Source organism: Ischnura elegans, chromosome 8 (assembly GCF_921293095.1).
Source record: "Ischnura elegans chromosome 8, ioIscEleg1.1, whole genome shotgun sequence".
Classification (NCBI taxonomy): Eukaryota; Metazoa; Arthropoda; class Insecta; order Odonata; family Coenagrionidae; genus Ischnura; species Ischnura elegans.
This window is the reverse complement of record NC_060253.1, coordinates 66,950,562-66,966,342: the sequence shown is the minus strand read 5'-3', so window position 1 is coordinate 66,966,342 and position 15,781 is coordinate 66,950,562. Positions and strand designations below refer to the sequence as shown.

General features: G+C 38.1%; 1 protein-coding gene across 5 annotated transcripts in view; it reads left to right on the top strand.

The window, feature by feature from the left end:
* The window catches only part of LOC124164204 (E3 ubiquitin-protein ligase RNF19B-like), a 324,394-nt gene that overhangs the window by 147,020 nt on the left and 161,593 nt on the right, over positions 1 to 15,781 (top strand). For all 5 annotated transcript variants that reach the window (XM_046541432.1, XM_046541427.1, XM_046541429.1 and 2 more), the window contains one exon: positions 4,070 to 4,125. The gene's annotated coding sequence lies outside the window, so the exon portion shown is untranslated. The remainder of the gene's footprint in view (positions 1 to 4,069; positions 4,126 to 15,781) is intronic.

The window sequence follows — 15,781 nt, the reverse complement described above, 5'->3', positions numbered from 1 at the left end:
AGAGGAATCTCTTTTTCCGAGTTTGAAAGTTTCATCTCGCACTTGTTTTCCGTGTCATACCACGCGCTGGAGTACTCCTCGGCTGGTGATTTCTCTCATTTTTACACTCTATTGGCGTATATTACGGGAGCCGAGGGAGACCGCGAAATGAGGGAGTTAAAGAAATAAAGTAAGATAGTAACGATAAAAAAATCTAACGAGAACGGAGTATCACTGCATAACGCGGCCATGCCCTCGCGGAAGATCATTTATCTAATTCAAACTTATTTTCCATTTTTTCTATACTTCCCTGATTTCGTGGGGGGGGGGAGGGAGCGGGCCCCCTCTGCCCCCCTTATATTCACCAATAGTGTGTAAAAATGTGAGAAATCACCAGCGGAAATTTTTTTTATTTTTACTTTAAAATTATATGTACATGCAATGAAAAAAAAACAACGAACGTGCCTGAAATGAAATGAAGGCAGTAACAAAATTAATAAAAACTCATTATTGGGGGAATATTGTATTTAAATATTGATTTGTGTATTGTTTTGATTGAGACAGAACGTTTTAGTGGGCACAGATTTGTGAATTTTGATGAAACAAAGAGATAGGAACTCAATTGCATGGCGTTAATCACAGCGATGATTTGTGCACATAAAAATATAAATTACCATGAGGTGACCCCTCATTTAAAACGAGCGAAACTAAGCGTATATTCTTGTTGGCCTCTCCCCTTCACTATTATGTGACATTTTCCATGTAATTCATTGTATTTGTATACTCAGGTTTACATTAGCTCTCTCAGTAGGTTTTCGCAGGTTTTTCACGCCCCCCTTCTTGTGTGGGCGTTTTCCTGCAGTGGATTTTTTCCAATAAGGACGACAGTCATTATCCTTAGGTTTTTTCCACGTTCACTAACATCTTTTTACACTTGGTCAATAGTAACTTTGTTAACTTATAATGCTAATTGTTGATTGAAAATTGAACTCCTACTTATTTTTATGTAATTTCTCTGCATGTAATTTCACGAGCAACTTGACAATGTATTTAACTGCATATATTTAATGTTTGTCGAGGGGTTAGATGGAAGATGGGACTTTCTAGTCCCAATCTCGCCCAATAAAGACGAATTATTATTATTATGGATCCATCACCGTAAGTTATAGCTTCAAAGCCCGAATACGTGGGAGTGATTGACGGAGACAAAACCGATGGGTTGAAATGGCAATGCTGAATTGGGCGAACATTCTAAAGTGGCCTGACATACGCGATCGCCTCTCGTCACCAGTGTAAAGCATCGGAACCAAGCTAATGTTTAGAGTTGCTTTTGGTAGTTCCCTCGGGGGCCAATTTAGAACGGGGGCAATTCTCCCCACCGCCGTATTTATATATATACGCTTCTGGTACGCACGCCACACTCTCAATTTCCGCGGATGCATTTCAGTACAGCGTGTTGATCAATATTCGCGGCCGTTCTCTCTGCTGCAACTATTTGGCATTGAGATTCTCATGCGCTTCGAATTGGTGTCAACTTGTAGAGAGGGAGATGTCTTTCCTCTCTCTCTCTCTTTCTTTTGTCTGGCCGCCAGCGGTTTTAGCTCTCCGAAAGGTCGCCGATCTAGAAAGAGGGTCTCATTCTCATTTTCTGTCCCGTGATGCCTTGTTCCTTTTCCTCTCCATATGTTTTTGGCCTTAAATTTTATTTCTATCTGTTTGGTGATACGATTTTCGGGGGCTATGAGAGAAGTAATTCAAATTCGTGCGAATGCCGCGGCGTTTTGTGGAAGTGCTTGGAGATTGCGGTTTCCTGTCGAAGAGTGTTTGGTGTAAATGGAGTTTGGTATAGTTTGAATCTTATATTTATGATACATAACATCATGTGGATTCAGTTTTTCTAAACTATTACTGGCAGGCTTGAAATTTTCTGCCATTGGGAAATAGTGGTTTTTTGGCAGAAAAACCTATTAATCTTATACTACATATTAAGGAAATGACATCCATCTTATTAATTTAGCTTTATAATCTCCTGAAGATGCAAAAGCAATCTATATTGTCGTTATCGTAAGTGAAAATATAAACATGCCTGAAATAAAATGGAGGCAGTAACTGAAGCCGCATAAGCTATGCAGAAAAATTACAAACACTCATTATTGGAGGAATATTGTGTGGGAACATTGATTTAGGTAAGTGTGATGTTAGAGATTGAACATGGTAGTCGTCCCAAATTTGTGCAATTTGATGAGCGAAGTAAGGAAACAAAAAGCGGAATGCCGGCTTACTTGTGAAGTAATAATAAATATTGTTCAAAATTATTTTTTAGGCATTTGGCAAGTAAAGCAATTTCAAAGTGAGATTTAGCCGAAGATGGCCCCTAAAAAGAAAAGTAAAAACCGCACCAATGTTCAAGAAGCCGTTTTTCCGTGAAATGTGAGCTGAGCGAGTATTACATTCAAAAGCGTTCTTTTATTTACACAGATTTTGGTTCACGACTCAGATTGCTTTCGAGTCGAACGAAGTAGGTCGTGGCTGGCACCTACTACGTGATCACATATTTTAGAAAATACAGGGAAAAACGTTTCCCAGTCTCGAAAAATTGTTTAAATTCAAGTCGCGGATGTTCTCGTGGACTTGCCAAGTCTCCACCAAGCCTCCAAGCCTTTCGTCAGATGTCGCCAAGTGTGTTCACCCTTCTACACTCTCCGTTACTAAGTATTTCTCCTCCAGACTGGTCTCACGGTAAAGGGTACGGTGTACCCGTTGTTTTTTCTTCGTTCGCAAGGGGATGTTTTGCATTCCAAATGTCTCTGGCATGTTTAGCTGTCTACCGGTATCGTGGGACTTAAAAGTTACATTTTAATTTATTCGATGTTGCATGTTTCTAGAGTTTTCCGGCGTTGCCTCATTTACATATATATTACTGGAATACAGCGATATTAATTATGGAGGTATAATAATCATTTTTATCTCTTCTAAGAAATTCTCGTATTTCTCAATGAAATTATTGTGCTTTCACTTCAGAAAAGGTCGAGAAAATTTTTTTTCTTCTAAAACTCTTTCTTTCTTTCTTGATGTTGGTGTTTTCAACGAAGAGGAATTCTGCAACCTTTTTCGTTTTTAAGGAGTGCGAGAGTTTAATTTGACTCTGGAATCTAACCAAAAATATATACAATACCTAATTGAAATCTACCTATTACCATTATTGAGAAATAGATTTTTTAGGAACTTTTTGGTGTTTGGGATGGTAATAATGCTTCTCGGACGCCACGAGTAATTTTTTGAGAAGAAATAACTGCTCTCATATCGGATGTGATCCCGAGAATAGCTATATATCCATGGAAAATTCCCTTTCTCTTTGTTGTTTGCAGTAGAGGCTTATTAGATTGTCTTTAGAGTCCTAATGGTCTATTCTTGGTTGCAAAAAAATTTCAATACTGTATGTCTACTGTTGCAGAAATGTAATTACCTGTTAATTTAATGATATCGTCTAATTTGAAAGCGGAAAAGCTCATTTTCCCCTATGAGTAAGTCAATTCGGTCAGGGATCCTTTAAGTGTTCTTTTGTGTTCTTCCAACTGCTGTGGTCGTGTTGCCCTACGGTGTGCAAGCCAACGCCAGCATTACACTAGGATTTTGCCTCGGACGTATGGAAATATTTAGTCGATTTCTTGGGATAGAACGAGTGAGGTAATAATTTATGAAAATGCCTGCCTTTTGAATGAATCAATCAATAACATGAATGAATAACATGATGTCCCCTTATTATTGAGTGTGAAATTACCCTGTAGTTCTTCCTTACGGTCCTGAATTTCTTACTCACCATAAGCGAATTGAATTTCTCTGTCAATAACGTTTGTAGTCGTAAAATTTGACCTTTTTACACCTTGTGTATTTAATTAAATTTTAAACACATCAGGAGCGCAGTTTTATGATACGACTTTTTATTATCGCATGTTGATTCGCTCCTGAGATTGTTAACTTAAGATATATTATATATAATTTTCAGTCGCTTGATCTCGAAACTATGGTACGGTAGTTAAGAACACTAATGCTCTTTTAGTGTGTATTAATTGGGATTCTTTTATTGCAGGTGGATTTAAAAGTGTGATTTGCAGTTGAAAAAAATACACGCAGCATTCGCCATGAGTAAGTACCTGCTCAAACATGAGCTTCATGTGTATTTAATCGAATATCATCCCATTAATATGCTGTCTTTAGCTATGACTTCTCGAACGATTCCTCGCATATAATGACTGACGACATGATGATGCGTATATTTTTTTTGGTACATGGTGTTCTTGTCTTGTAATTTTGGAAATGCGTGTTAATATCATGGGCCTAGTTATTTTCAGTGCACTTTGATAGGTGAATAAAAGATATTTCTTTTGCCTATCGATAGGGATAACAACTGACGTCGGTACTGTAAAATGGATTTCACGATTCAAGCGCGTTTGGTAGTGTGATTTAAGAAAAAAGTCAAAAATATTGGTGGCTCATAGTGAGTCAAGTTACCCCAGTTTAAGTTTTTTGTGAAGTGGCCTTAATGGCTTCAATATTCCAATCCCGTGAACAATTATTCTCTTCTCAGATTTTTCATTGATATTGGCTGAATAATTATACCCATTTTTGTCTGTGATATGCTTCTTAGTTGTTATTATCCTATTATAACCGAAATGATATGGTTAAGCTTAAAATCTACCTTCGAATCCCTCAGTAATTTCAGCAAATAGTGCGTGTTTATTGTGTGTTAAATCAGTCGATTCTGATTAAAAAAAAGCTCATACTATTCCTAAGTTCACGTCGCGTAACTTAGAAGACAATTAATATTTAAGCGCGTATGGTTATTACTCCTAGTCTGTAGCTTTTTAATTAATTACTCGTGGAATCTCCAGTCTTTCGACTTTCGAAACGAAGTCCAAGACGCTGAGGTCATGCGGTGATGTTATCTCTGAGATTTTAATTGCTATTTATTTGTTGGTATGCATTCAAAGCACCTACCCCTGTGTTTGCCTGATTTTAATTTTGTTCAGTCACTGCATTTAATTGAAGCTGTTCTTTACTTTGGTGTGATCGGTGTTAACCGCTTGATTCAATTTGATTCCCTGCTCGCTGCCAATTACCCAATTCGGAAGGATTCAGTATGCGTTCAAGTGAAAAATGCATTTTTTTGACTTAGGATATCTTCATAATTACCTTTATTTTAGGTTAATAACGTTAAGGTTGTTTTTTATTTATTAGCTTATTAAGCAACGTATCTTTCAGAGCTGTAGCATCTAATATTAATAATTTTTTATACCAAGCTACTAAAGCCAGTACTTATTATTTAGTAAATGGACGTTCACATTCCGAGGAGGGTGTAAATTCCTATTTGGGACTCGAAGCCGTGATCTTCGGTTTAGCAAACGAGGGAATTATCCCACCGCCATGCCACCGATGCCTACATTAAATTATTCCAGCAATTTTGCGGGTGAATCCTTGAAGGTTCACTTCATACTGTGATACCGCCATTTCAGGAAATGTTTTCAACTTCATCCGACCTCTTTAATGTCGTTCGCTTACTCAGGTTATCGCTTGAGTTCCAACCAGGGATGGCAATAGAAATAAACCGAAAATCAAAATCAGTTACATTTAAATAGTTTTGTTTGCCAGGAGCGAAATTTTGAAAGGAAACGAAATGGATTAAAACCCGGGGAGTTAAACTTAGGGTCGAGACGAAATCGGAGTCAAAACTACTTCAGGTCGAAACTAAACTAAAACTCTGGGACGAAACGAAGCGTAGATAATATTTCGCACCGGAGTGACCACGTGCTTCACCTTCAAAAAGTTTAGTTTCAACCCACCCACCGAAGTGTGGTTGAATGAAGTAGAGTCTCGTCCTGCCGCCATTAGATGCGTGGGGCACTCGTGTGTTTACCACTAACAGGAGATCGGTGGATGTAAAATGGCTATTCAATTTTTAAGCTCAATGATTTAACCCTCCTACACGCATGTTGAACGCAATGGGTCGAAACTATCCCCTTTTATTCCCATCCACACAACTTCTGGGATCGAAACTTAACTATGAGCAGCGGAGTTTAGATTAATTTAGTTTCGTTCCCGGGGGTAAAGTTTCTTCCCGGGTCGAAACTGAACTTCTTGGTGATTTTAATTTTATACGGGAACCAAAATAAACCTAGGCCTCGTATTTTCGTTTAGTTTCATTTGCCATCCCTGGTAAAATCAATGTCGCTAGAAATCAGTGCGTCCTTCAATGAGACAGTGGCTGTATCTTAGATTTTCCCTGCCCCTCTTTGGTTTAAGTTGGTATGGGTGAAAAAAATGGGAGTCCTCGCGGCGCGCCGTCTGGATAAATTCCACCTAGAATTCATATGCCGCTGGTGAACCATCTCTTAATGACGTTTTATGGACAAGGAACTCAATTTCGATTTGATTAATTTTTTTTTTCAAAAATTGCATTATCTTCATCGAATTTATTCGTGATTTTTTTACATGAGGGGGTGAGGGGCCAAAGGGGCACAAAAAAAATTTTTCTAAACAGTGTTAGGTAAGGGAATTGATGGAAGAGTGATACAAAAGCCTCAGACTAATGAAGAAATTATTTAAAACTATTGTCTTTTTTGACCTATAATGACTGCATCTGCTTAAAGTTAAATTTTAAGTGCCAAAATGATGTAAAATGTATTTCCAGGCGAGTCATTTTTCAAAAATCTTCCCGGAACCCCCGTTGCCTGGGTGGGTCCCCTTCCCCCCTAAGCATATTCCAAGTTACGCCACTGGCTCGAAGCAATCACGGTCGGAGATAATTTTACTGAGCCAGTGCTGATTCATTTATCTTCTTTTCCAATTTAGCTCCTCTTGTATGCATAAACAAATATGTTGCTATGATTGCTAAGCCGCCATTGGATTTTGATGGCAATTTTTTTGAACTAATCCCCATACTCAATTTTAATTGAATAGACGGATAAATAATTGGAAATTTATAGTTTTCATAATTTTTCCTGGGGTTTCCGACAATTTAAGAGGGGGTCTTCATAAGACTTTTTGTTGTATCTCGTCTCGTTCACCCCAAACATTTGTATTATGAGTGAGTGGTCGTAACTGGGCTTTATATTATGCTGTGTGTCCGCTCCATGTGAACCAAAGTGTTGGAAGTCCGGATTTGCTATTTTATAGCTACATATATATATATTCCATGTTGGGTTCCATTACGCCCCCTCGTGGGATATGACGGTGCGAGTGTTGCGTCTTGATGGGCTCACGCGATACATGTCGTTCCCCGCCGTAATGAGTGGGCACAGACCGAAACAGAGCAAAGGGTAACGCACCAATTCCCACGGCCCGGGAAGCCGCCGCAAAATCATCAAACAATGACGTCTCGTATAAAATAACATCTCAACCTTCCTCTCGCATTCTCTCTCGCTTCTTTTTTAGCTAAGCTTGTTGAGACTGCCCGTGCTATTTTCAACGAGCGCGGTTCACATTAAGGAGTCGGAATCCATTGCCATCGTTTGAAATCATTCTTATCTTCGATTCATTCATCAGTGTCGTACAGTGTGGGCGATGCGAGGGTTGTCTCTTTCAGAGCCTCTCACGAGGTATATCGTTAGTAATTATTAGTAGCTAGCAGGCCACTCGGCGTTTCTCGGGAAGGATAGTACCCAGTAGTGATGGGTCGATCATGAACGATTCGATCAAAAAGATTGAATCACTAGGTGAATCAAATGACTCGTGATTCATTTCGTTAAACAAGTCGATCATCAATCATCAATCACTCCGACTTCCGGTTTCATATCAATCATCTCGATTTCCGGTTTGATTCAAAATTTGGAACGACCGATGCTTAATCTCTTTTCGTCAGGGCAGAAATAGTTGTGATAAAATTAAATACTATGCTATGAAGAACTGAATACTTGTGTAATCTTTTTCTTAAATGTTTTCCAGCAGTTATCAGTATTAATAACACCAATACACGTAAAAGGAAAATATTAAGATGACTCCTGTAGGAGAACGTTAAGAAGTAGAAGTTAAAGCTGGTTATATTTTATTGTGCCGTTCATAAAATTATCCTGCAGATCAGATTCATGCATAGTGTGTGGTGTATTTTGTGTTATATTTTGATCAACTATAGTTAGAAATTATTTTATTAGTGTTAAGAAACTGTGGCAGTTTCGCCTTCCCAAATATTTTCATGACACTGCTTCCTTCATTTTTGCAATCTAATTTACTCATCTAGGAATTCAGAATTAAAATAGTATATGAAATGATAATATGGATAGCAATCAGCGTTACCAATGCTCTTCGCAGATGAGGCAGTATTTATTCGATTATTCAAAGTGATTTATTACATCCATTGATTGAGTCTGTTCGATCTTGATTCCTTTTGAGTCTTTTCGATCATGATTCCTTTTGAGTCTTTTCAATCATGACTCCTTTGAGTCTTTTCGATCATAGTGATTGAATCTTGATTTGAGTCTTTTCGATCATAGTGATTGAATCTTGATTTGAGTCTTTTCGATCATAGTGATTGAATCTTGATTTGAGTCTTTTCGATCATAGTGATTGAATCAATTGATTGAATCACTTATGTGACTCGAGTCAAAATGATTGAATCACTAAAATGATCGACTTTGCCCATCACTAGTACCCAGAGAAGTGGGGAACTTGGAACTTGGATTTCATGGCCGTATAGGATTTTTGTCTTTTCTTTCCTTGATCGTATAAAGAGGCTTGCCTACACGTCCGGATGTCCAACCGCAGATGTTGCATGACGTCACGTGACTAACAGTAATGAGGAACCGACGCAAAAGACGAATCGGACGCAACCGAATGTAGCACCAAGGGATCGGGGAGTATGGGATGCAACTATGGACTAACTTTGGTCGCAATCCGTACATCCGTATGGAAACGCATAGCGGACAGACAAACAGGCATCCTCTTTTATATATAGGTAGATAATTACAGTTCAGAAAGGTTTTTGAACTCTGGAGGTCATAGGGCCTACCGAGTCACTGTGCGACTCACGTTTGACCCTTGAAGTTATAAACAGATTCGAATTTACGTTTGTTATTAATTATTCTCTCCGTCATTCACATTTTATGGACCTTCTACAGGAGAGGATTTTGAATGGTGAGACGTATTCCCTTTGTTTTTTCCGGATTATTGTTTTAATATAACTATCGTATCAATCGTTTGCTTAGGTGTGAGTAGTAAACCGTAACCATTTCACAGAAGCGTTTTTTACATCAATATCATTGAAAGAAGTCTACAGTTGAAGATTATTATTGAAAGAGAGTTATTTTTCCGGAGTGTTTCACCCTTCGTAATCTGTAGATTTTCAGGTCCCTGTTGAATTATCGGAGTTTCTCGAGAGAGCGGCTTTGTTTTCCCGTAAGTCGTCACTCACTCTTCTGATACTATCTATCAAATTAAGGGTGATGAGCTCTTCCAAATGGTTCCTAAATGAAAAGGGTCATCAAATGAGGAGGATGTTTATTATTCTAGGATAAGAGTTAACTGGGTAAAACTTGGTTCCTTAACTTCTTAGGTATCCAGAATCAACTGGGAATATGTGTGTATTCAAAGAATATCTGTTCTCAAGAGTTTAGGAAAATATGTAAATTAGATCATGACGTGGCTCTCCAAGTTTAGAACTCTTATACTATCGTCGCGAAAAAGGTGGAACGCTGAAATTTATGCATTTGTATGAAATTCTGCCGAAGCTCCACTCATTGTTTATTTGACCGTTACAATGAATCATTAAACAGTGTTGAAAGGTAATATTTTAGCTTCTACGGTCGAAATGGTGAAAAAGAACCCGCGAAAAACTATGAGCACGGCGAAACGGTCGTCTTCTTCATTTCGTCACAGGCAAAATATTTGATTGGTGCATTTCATTGTATTTTTTATGGAGAGAATGGCATCTACGCATTAAAAATAGCTTTTTAATATTAAATTTGACCTATTATTTGATTTTGGAAATGGTCGAAAGGTAGATTTCTATTTCCAAATTTTCGACTGAAGAAGCTAAACGTTTACCTTTGAACAGTATTTAATGATTCATTGTTTCAGTCAAATAAACAATGAGTAAAATAATGTGTTACTTGTCCCTATGGAGCTTCGGAAGAATTTCTTACAAGTGCTTCAGCGTTCTACCTTTTTTGCGCCGATTGCAGCGCGATTTTGGGTGCCATTGCATTCAATGTTCTGTAGTGTGTACACCAAAAGGTGTTATATTGTTATTGCAAGAAGTTTCCGTGAAATCTTGCACGGTTTCTGAGGTATCATGTTATGTATTAATTATATGGTTGATATCTAACATCTTATGGGCCTACCATTCACGTATATCTACTGTAAACCGGTAATGGAAAATCCACTAAGCTAGAGGTTTTTTTGTTTAGATTCAATACGTAGCATTTAATTTAATTTATTAACTATACAGCTTTATTATGGGTATGCTGAAATGTTGTTGCCAAGCGCTAATCTTTAAACTTGTTCAATGACATTATAACGTCGAGTTTAGGCGCACTGATGCTTGTAAGATAGTTTTTAAGGGCTATCGACGCGCATAAAATATTACTGTCGTTCATAATTTAATTTAATCTTTAATTACATGGATCATTAGAATATTAATTAGTTAATGATTTTGTTGAGGTTACAGTGCTACTCTTTAAGCCCAGTTTGGCAACATTAACGAACCTTCAAATGCGTGTATCTAATTTTATTTTCTCTAGTTACGGATGAGGAGATTCTCGCTGCATTTCTGACTATTAGATTAATATTCTAACATCCGTTGCCTTCTCAATATATGTTATTATTGAGGAAAGCATTTACAAATACTATCGCATGTCCTGAACTGTGGGTATTATGTAATCTGCCGATTGTTTTTATAGCCGCAGTGGAGTTTTATGGATTTCCAGGAGGAGAAAGCCTAAGATATGTAATGGGTACTCACGAATCATAATCGTGACATGGCTTTCGAAGTTCTGAATGTCATTTATCTATGTTTAGTCATGTTGCGCATTGCACGATGAACGTATGGTTGCGGTTTTGCGCAATCCTTTAAGGGAGATGATTGATCATGAGAATTAAGTGAGGAAACCGTTTTCAATTTTGAGTATTAGTACACATAGAATTGGTAATTAGCTGGTATATCTATCATGTAATAATATATCAATTTCAGCTCTAATTTCCCATGGTGTGGACGAGTTTCATTTTACTGATGGTGATATTCACTAATTAATGTATATTTAGTTAGAAATGCAAATTTTCTATGATAAGCTGGAAGTCATGTGGAATATACGTATTTCACATATAAAATTTCAAATTTATGTGCCATTTAGATGGATACGTCTCTTTGGGGATTGACATGTAAGCATTAATCCCCGTAAAATTAGCTGTAGTCGCTTGTTTTACGACTTTATTCTGCGGTGAAGGTGTCTTCCGTTTGCCATCCCATAGTGTGAAGGCTGTTTTTCATGAGCCACTGTAGTTTCCGCTCTGATGTAATTCATGATGAGGCGCGTTGTGAGCATCATATGTTGTTCCACGATATCTCTCCGAAAGAGGTTTACAATATCCCACCTGTAAGTGTGAATTAGAATCGATGGAATCGAGACTCGGGAATCGATTGGAAAGAATCGGAATTTGAATCGAAAAATAGTGGAATCGACTCATCCTTAGTCTTGATCAACCAGTTGCATGCGTGGAGAGAGAAAATATCCCTCTTCACTCTCTCCCGAAAGAACTTCCGAAGACGACCGTCGGTCGCGTGACTCGACTCGTTAAAGGCCTGCGAGTGTGTGCAATAAGGCCAAGACTGTTTCAAGTCAGCCGGCCGGCTATGGCAGCGTACCTCGGCTCTCAACGACGACTCATTAGGAGTGAAAGTCAATCAAACGCGGGGCGTTCTAAGTCGGAGTGAGACTTCGGTGTAATCATATTCGCGGTGTTGCCACACTGTGGCCAATTTAGCCATCTATAAATTAGCCTCATTCTACCATCCTCAGCGAGTCTTCTCTCTGTCGCGCTACCTTCGGTTTTCAATTAACGTTCAATAATAATATATTTATTGCTTCTTAAACAACGTTTAAAAACGTTTTAAAATATCATGTATTCAAAATAAATCTCGGAGCTTATTGGAAGGTGAACCCAATTTGATTTTGTCCCATTAGCAAATTTGGGTCACCTTCAGAAAAGAATCGTAATACTGAGTGTATTTTTGAATAACAAAAAATGTCTTCCTGGTTAACTCTTGATACATAAGTACACTTACAGAAAAACAAAAGCAAAGAAAAAATGCAATTGGAATCAAATTAACAAACTTGAAAAATGATCATGGTTTGAAAACACTTTTATTAGATATCCTCTAAGTATTTTTGTTGCTTAATAGCAAGAGTTTCACATGCTATATGAAGGTATAAATGCTGTTACTCTATTTGCTTGTTTTTGGCTAACAGTTGTAAATTTTTTTGCCCCAAGAAAAGAAAACTTTGTTTAAACATATTTACATTTAGTGTGGGCAATAAATATGAAATAATCCTTCCCTCATTATCTAATCGTCCTTTTCGTTTCGTCCAGAACGTTTTCATCGCTGCCTGCCGTATATTCAAACTGCCATCTACCTGCGGGCCGCATATTCTATTCGGTTTGGCGAATTCAGACTTGACATGGGTGCCGACGGAGAAAAGTCGATTTATTGCGTCGTGCAGAGCGTATTTCTAATTTCTTCAAAGAATTTTGAGGAACTGAACGTATTTAGTCCTAATTCACCTAATATCCAATCTAATCTAATGTAATGGCGGTAGGCCGAACCGCTTCTTCATTCAACCATACTTCGTAGTCGGTGTGTGGGGTGAAACTAAACTGTTTGAATGTGAAGCACGTGGTCCCTCCCGTGCGAAATATTATCTACGTTTCGTTTCGTCCTACAGTTTTAGTTTAGTTTTGACCCGAAGTAGTTTTGACTCCAATTACGTTTCGACCCTGAGTTAAGATCCCTGGGTTTAAATCCATTTAATTTCTACATTTCGCTCACGGGAACGAAAGAGTTGAAATTTTACTGGTTTTGGCTTTCGTTTAGTTTTCATTGCCATCCCTGATTAAAACGCATTAATTTCATGCGTTCCTTGTTACCTTTCGTGTGAATGTTGAAATTTATTTCAAACGGCCGCTGAAAGTAAAACTTTGTCATCATCCCGTGACCGTATTGAATAGGATAGACCATCCATTATTTTCATTTATACATGACCCTCTGAAATGAATTGTATGATTTATGTGATGATGATGAAGGACTTATGGTTTTCCTGGTTGATGAAACTATTTCGGCCTTTCATAGTTGGTTCGGTGCCGACGTTTCGATCGTAGATTGTAGTGGGTCAACGGATCCGCGGCCCTTACGCAGTTGGAAGCCCGGGAGATTTTCATCAATATGTAATAAGGAATTATTTACATTTTCTCACTTCAAAGAGGCAGATGCCATTTGCATTCGTGTGTGGAATGTGACTAATCAATGGAATTTATTGTGTTTCGTGTATTTCGTAATGTTTTCATTTTCTTTTCATTGCATAGGCTAGCATATGGTCACCATTATGCAACCGTTGTGTCGACGTGCCGAAAAAGGCACCTTGAGAGTAGGGTGACCTGTGTCCTAAATATTTTACCTCAACCCATACCATAAATGGGTAAAATGACTTGAAGGTCATAGAAACATCAAGTCATCGTGAAAATTGCATTTTATTTACCGAGATTTGGACGCTGAAAGGCCGTTTAACTTTTCCGTAATTACTTTGAGAAAAAAATGTAAAGTCGCATTTCATCAATGATTTATTTTATGAATAATTTTCATTTAACTACTCCAGCATCTGTATTCATTCGTGGCTTTGGATTTGGCTGCCTGTTAGAAAAGAGCTCTGAATAATTTAGCTCAGTACGGGTTTGTAATTTAAGTTCTCAATTCCACCAAAGGATTTTCTCTTTTTATCTTAAATCTTAACGCTCAAGCATATGCGGCTCATATCAAATGTTCTGCCATGGTGATTCGACTAGACTCTTTGTAATTAATTACTTGTATCATAAGTGTATGCTCATTCACTCAATGACGTAAACGTCTAGACACGCGATCAACAGGAAATCGGCTTGTTTCTATTAGTTTTCTGTAAATCTTAGTGTATTTATGAGTAATTCAAGACTCTTCATTTTTTTCCACATGTAGATTTGTAGAATTATCCATAGCTGAAATAATGTAATCATGTCGGGCTTGTGTGAGTGAAAATATATTTGAAATTTATAAGGAATCTATAAGGGATAGGACTTGCAATAAAATCGACACTTATGTGAATTTGTGCCTATCTTTGGTTGTCTTTAGGACGCGCATTTTGGTGGTGAAAATACTTCCTTTTTGGATTTTAGGAGAATGTTTTTCTCTGTGGATCTTTCGCACGAGTTATTTTTAGCCAAAACTACTCCGGGTGCTGCAATTTTATCATATTCTTTTTCACTTTCAGTTCTTTATCTTCTCGCAACTTCCGTACTTCCATCCAAAAACGAAAAAAGCGCTGCTTTTTGTCGTGTTAGTAGTAAAATAATGAGGAGGCTAGCGCACTCGTTTTTATTAGGTGACTACTCCTAACTCATGTTTTCTTTGGCTTGCGTTTTGTTATTTAAAGTGTGTTTGATTTGAATAGTTTTGTTGGGATCAGATTTTGAGTGATCAGTTGTTCCCACGTAACGTTGACTATACTTTGGGAAATTAATTCCTGTAAATTCTATTATCGAATTGTGGAAGTTGGCCTTCAAATCTATTCGGAAAATAATTTTACTGCTAACCCTACAAACATTCTCGCCGTTTTTTGGCCCGGAAGTGTACTTAATCGGTATTGTTCTCATTCCAGACTTTTAAGTTTCTCGCGCCCTCTTTAACCTGTCTCTTTGAATCCAATTAAACTTTGAGGGTTGATCCGTGTCCTTTCCGCCTTTGTTAGGAAAACCGCTTAGATTACGTTACGTTGTCTTGGATCATATTATTTTCGACGAACGAATTTCCAGGACCCCTTATCCTTCCTTTCTTTGTTATCTTCGTGACCTGCGGCCACTTCACGGCATTACGATAGTCTCACGATCCGGAGAACCCGGCTCCAATTTCCCATAACTAAAAATCAATTCAATTAGCGCCCCTGTGGCCTTGGGGGGGGAGGGGGGGGGGGTTCCCCACCTCTCAAAGAAGCGCAATTACCGCCTTGATTAAAACCTCGTCGTTTTTCATTTATTTTTTTCACGGAGCGAATGGTCTTCAAGGGTGAGGTGAAGGTGGGTATTAGATAAGAGGGGAGAAAACAGAGAGAGGTTTTGGGGAAAAAAATACGAGAGATGCTTGAGCGCGACGCGTTGAATAGCAATTTGCCGTGCGAACCCGACGCGGTGAACTATTAGGCATTCGTTAACTTTTCCCCTTTCTCTTTTCACGAAAACGTCACTGCTCTCTTCTCAGCGGCCGACTGAGCAATTTGCCGAGATCTCTTTTCGCTCGTACATCATTTAAATAGGCGGCCTTGATGTAGTGGTGGATAGAATTTTGGGTTGGGCGTTTTTTGTTTTTAATTTTGTTTGCCTAATAACTGCCGTACAATGCCTCTTATTTAATTTGGATTAAATTAATTTTGAATTTAAAGCTCCCACCGGTTTATTTTGTACGTTCGCTTTTCGTTGTGTAGGGAGAAAACGACTCGGGCGAATAATTTACTCTATGTGTATGCAATAATATCCAATTATAATGCGTCATTAATGAAGTAGAGTTTTTGTCAGAAAT